Genomic DNA, 6,000 nt, shown 5'->3' with positions numbered 1-6,000 from the left:
TGTTCTCCATGTAAGAACTTGTTTGTTATGCCTCAGAAGATTGGAGACTGACGAAAATTAGGCTCGGTGTGGATTAATGATTGTGCATTGAGCATTGACTCCCCTATACAGAATTTTATTGTTGTTAACAACCATTTGATCAATAAATATGAGATGCCCTAAAAAAAAATTTCAGATCACTTGTAGATCATTTAATAATGCAAGATGTGGTAATGTTTGCCCTTACCATTTAAGACAAGGTAGACAGATGCACGACTGTCTTCCTTCTCACGAGCCTCCAAGAAAGGTTCAAGCATAGTTTATATAAAGATTTGAGAGCTCTTTGGAACAAAATCCAGAAAAACTTGACATGTTAGATCTTCTTGAGAATTGGGTGCAAGTTATAGACCCAGGAAACTGCACACACCACAAACCTGCATTCAGTTTCTGGTGGTCCACAGATATCTTCCACATCCACTTATGAGCTTGAAGAACTCCTTTCTAGAAAATGGCCATCTTAGACACAAGCCACTAGAGCTCAGAGCCTAACTCCTGAGAGAAAAATCCTGCGTATTACATGATTTTCACGTAAAAGGTTCAAAGATGGGTAAGGGATTAGGGATAGCTCCTACTCACATTACTTAGTAATAAAATTCTCATACTGTGATTAACTGCCTCAAAATAGCCTGCTTTTGCACAGTGACTCCACATGATCACTCTGTATTGTACAGCAGTAAGCCCTGCCTCGTCCAACTTCCTTACCCAGGCCTATTATTCCTCACAGGACCTCCCTCCACCTAATATTAAATAGTTGGTGTTTGCCTCCAGTGACTAGAACATAAGTTCCATGAGGGCAGAACTTTGTTTTGCTCAAGGATGTACCTCTGGAGTGTTTAAGAGGCACTCAGATGTTTTTTGAATAAATATTCTACAGGATTCTCTACAGCAGGTTTTTGTAAATAGTTTTACTGAACTCAGTCATGCTCATTCACTTACATATCACTTATGACAGCTTTCACACAATAATGGCAGAGCTGAAGACTTGCACAGGAACCACATAGCCTTCAAAGCCTCAAATATTTACTGTATCTGGCCCTTTACAGAAAAAGATGACTGACCCCCCAGTAGCATTCATTTGGTCCTTATTTCTCAAGCTAGACTGGAAGCACCCAGGTACCGAAGTTAGGTCCTAATAGTCCTTAGTGCCTAGAACAGAGTAGATGCTTAAAAATAGCTCAGTACACAAATACAGATTTCTGACATAAAATATATTCTTGTACAGTTAAATACAGAGTTAGTGTTTTCCATCCTCAATGCATTTCTAGCACGGGGCATGAGCAAAGAATACCTATGTTCAATGTTTTGGGGGACAGAGAAGAGATACTGATACTAAGTAGTAGTGAGCTTTCTAGTTCAAACTCACAATCATGTTATCTTTATAATGTGAATCCAACACAACTGGAAAGCTCCTCCTTGTTATGTTGCGGGAAAATGATTTTCATACAGTTATTTTCTCAAAGTCAAAATCACTTTGACGATGTATCATTTCTTTTTATGCTGGCGCATCGTGGGCGCTCAGTGGTCACCAAGTGGATCGCTCTCTCAGAAGCATCGTGCTCATTAAGTTTTGCAAATTACTATTACCTGAAAAAGGGCATCAAGATTTTTATTCCTTTGCCAATTCTAATATATGCTCATCATTTCCCAACCCTTTAAATTATGGACTTTATTTTCATTCTCTTAAAAAGTTTAATTTACATAAGTGTCATTGGTTTTAAGAAACTGAAGAGTAAGTGGCCAATTCGAGGCATGATTTCAGCGTGAGTGCAGAGGTGAACAAATAGAGACTTTTTCATATTAGGTATGTCATTTGAAAACACTGTAGCCCATGGACCAAGAAAGAAATGGGAAGAAAGGGCTAGGAACCTTACTGAATTATCTTTGCCAAGTTATTGTGAATAAGAAACAATATACACAATGATATACAATCACTTGAGAAAACTGTTGTTTATTTAGAAAAAAGGTTACACTGGTAGAATTCAGTTGATAAAAAAATTTTCTTTTAAAAATGTCATTGTGAAACTTTCCTAGATCATAGTTCAGCAATACAAAGCTTCTCTAGCAGTAGAATTAAACACAATTAACTTTTGATCCCCCCTCCCATCAATTTGTCTAACATAATTACAAGAAAAAATGGCCAAGGACGAGTTCTGGTACCTCCTTTTTTTCCAACAGGTTTTAATGTTGTACACATACTATATAAAATGATTCCTAAGCATTGTGTAAGACTGCTCTCACTTTGTTTTTAGTGACCCATTTTAACAACAGGCCAAATAACAAATTTAAACTGTGTTTTAAAATCAGGTCAATTCAAAATGGTTCAATATTGTTCATTTTCAGTTTCAAACAATGGAAAGGAAGCATTTAGACTGAAACAAACAAAAACCCCAACTAAACCCAGGAAATGCTTAGTTAACCTAAAGTGAAATTCTGTACACATGTAACCTTATTTGCTTCTTGGGAACTGTATGCAGCACACTGTGCTAAAAGTATGGAATAGTTAACACTTTCAGTCATTTACTGGAAATAAACATGTAGAAACTAAGCAAAAAGTTAAAAACTTTAATGCACAACTCAACTTCCAAGTTTTCAGCATGGAGCAATAAAGCAAATAACTGAATAATTTAAGTAGATGCAAATGGACCGGTCCTCTTCATTCATAATTCTTGGCAATCTACTCAGGAAAATTAATTTCTTGGCACAGCTGAACAATTCCATTCCAATCTCATCTGAAAGAAAGAAGGTGATTATATTGACAGACGAAAAAGGAAAGGAGGAGAAAGGCAAGGAAGAAGGGAAGGAGAGAGGAGGGGAAGGGGAGAGATAGATAGGGAAGAGGGAAAGCAGGAGGTAAGGAGAGGAGGGGAGGGGAAGAAAGGAAGATTGATTTAAGAAAGAAATGGGTGAGTTCTGTCAGTAACAAAGGCTTGAATAAAGTCTCTCGATGATGAAAAATATCTGTGTATTTTTGATCATCTACTCTTAGAAACCATTAAAGACAGGGCACACTATGATGACTTCTAAAAAAACCAGTGAATATTTTGGCTATGAGAGGGAGGGATCAGAAGAGAAAAAGGAGGGAAAAATGAAATAGAAGTAAAACATCCCACAGGGGCAAGCAAAAGCTTGTCAAAAGTAAACAGAACACACAGCAATGAAAAGGAATTAATTTTACATGATCAACAAAAAAATGACATTTCATTTTTCACAAGGACACAATTTTAACAGTGACTTATATTAAGATGCAGTGTCTGCTAAATTATAAACATTGCTTTAAAAATATATTCACTTAATTATACTTATTTCCTTTTATGTATTGACATTTTTCAAATACTGCACATTGAAGTAAGTTCAAAACATGATCATTACATGTGGCAAATAGTTTCATATCTGCCTAACATTGTTCTCAAATTTTAAACTAATGCTTAATGCATTAAACTTTATTGACAAAATACTACATTCAAATATTTCATAAAACCAGAGCTACAAGGGCCTTAGAAATCATATGCATGATATGCTGATAAATAATTTGCATACTGTTTCAATACAGCATTCTGTTTATACCAAGTATAATCTTGACATTACCAATTGTAATTGTAGATATACTAAAGTAGAACTTACAATTTTAATACCTAAAATCCATGGTTCATGTCCATCATTTATGACAGATAAAAATGTGGTACACATTCATACAGTGGAGCACCATTCAGTTATAAAAAGAAATGAGGTTCTGATACATGCTGTAACATGGATGAACCCTGAAAACATGATGCTAAATAACAGAAGCCAGACACAAAAGGCCACATATTTCATTATTTCATTTTTATGAAATATCTGAAACAGGCAAAGTCATGAGGACAGAAAGTACATTGTTTGTTCCAGGGGCTGGGGCAAGGGGAGAATTGGGATCTCTTTTTGGGGTGATGGAAATGCTCTAGAATTACTGGTGATTGTTACAACATAGTGAATATACTAAAAACCACTTTTAAATGGCAATTTTTATGTTATGTAAATTTTATCTCAAATTTTAAAAATTACCTCCCAAAAAGTCAATGTTCTAATAAAGAGTATTGTGATATCAGTAGACATATAGGGCCATAAGGAGAATAATAAATCGATTTTCAATCATCAAGACGTCACAATAGAATTACATCAATGATAGTTTTGATGACATATTTAAGGGCATATCAAAGGATAAGACAGTATTATATCTGTAAACATCACTTTCTACTGGGAATTCTCTGGGCATCCTTGGGCTTCCCCCACAACCTGCCCTTTTTTTTGGCCAGACATAGGCCCTAACTATTGTACTACTAAAGTCATTTCCCTATATTCCACCATGCCCTCTTCCTTTGTCAGGGCATCAGGAAACTATTACATGAAATGCCCTCAAAGAGCACCTTCTCAGAGTTGAGATAGCTGATTTCAAATGATGTTATAGAGTGGTGACATCAAGAAGCAAGTTTGAAAAGTTACAGTGTTCTGGAGAAAAGAGCAGCTAGACTGGTGATCAACACCGAGAAGAAAAGCAAATATAAAACCAGCCTTCTTATCAGAGGTATACCTCATAAACACACACATATACTTTCTAATTTGATGATCGCATTCACCAACAAGGTCCTAATGAATGTTTCAATAGTTCTCAGATTCCTCATAAAAGAGCCCTCATGATGGCAACAGACTTTTTTTAGAGAAGCCATAAACTACAAGCACACCAAATTCATTATTTTTTGTTCAGTGTCTTCACCTCAAAGGAAGTATCCCCAAATTTAATTCCCTTCATTTGCACAAGTGTCTGAAGCTGTCAGGATTTCATGATCCTACTTCTCACACATACACACCACCCCGAGTAGAAAGACATATATGGGTGAAGGTGACAATTAAAAAAATGAAGAAAGAGGTTATAGGAAAAAGACAGGGACAACCCTCCTAATTCCTCATTATTCCTTCATTTACCTATATACTACTATCTAGAAATTCTTATCATGGCAAACACAGTCCCTGAGATGTTCCATGTAGATAACATATATCACTGTTAAAACGAACTGAATCTTAGCATACTCAGGATAAATGCATGTGTAGGGATAGTGCCACTTAGAGGTAAATGTGGCAGGGGAGCCTTTTAAATGCTCACGCCCATGTCTAGATAAAAAACAGCACAGCACATCATGGCAAATATTTGGTCTACCTTAAGTGGAACAACAGAAACAGACAAATCCTCTTGTTCTCTCCAACTATTTGGTGTCCATGAATACCAGTGCACAGAACTCACACCAACTACTTTAAAGAGTATAAAGGATGATAATGAAGGGAAAAATAGTTTGTGTCTATCATTTCAATCTCCTAATGAAACTTTCACACACATTTAATGATTACTACACACAGAACCAAATGCAAGCATAATAAACCCTCTCTCAAAAAATATGTTGCAGCACACAAAGCAATTTATCCTTATACAGTATACTATCAAATGCTGTAAATAGATTGAATTTTCTTTTGAGGGCAAAAACAAAACAAAAAAAGCCAGTGATATTTCTCATCAATCCCCAAGAGATGTACATGTCTCTATTAAAGTTAACAGAGTATCTGAAACACAGCAGGTAATAAAGAAAAATACTTGACTGTTTGATTGGAAGGAAGTGATGATGTAACTGCCTTCAACAAGATCACAATCTAAGGAGAGGGTCATATGACACACTTGTATATACACAGGAATCAGTTGCTAGGACTCTGTAGGCAAGCTGACACACACACACACACACACACACACACACACACACACACACACACACACTCAAGCAATGGGGAACTACTGAGAAAGAAACTTAACTGAACACTCCCTACTCCAACACATATTACCGGCATCTAGGGCTATGCCTTGAAATGGCAAAACATTCCTAAAATAAGCTATCTTTGAGCACTTAGTAGGCCAGTTTCTAAGTACGGACTGAGGAAAAAAAT

The sequence above is a fragment of the Manis pentadactyla genome, chromosome 2 (assembly GCF_030020395.1).
Source record: "Manis pentadactyla isolate mManPen7 chromosome 2, mManPen7.hap1, whole genome shotgun sequence".
NCBI lineage: Eukaryota > Metazoa > Chordata > Mammalia > Pholidota > Manidae > Manis > Manis pentadactyla.
This window is presented reverse-complemented; position numbering follows the sequence as displayed.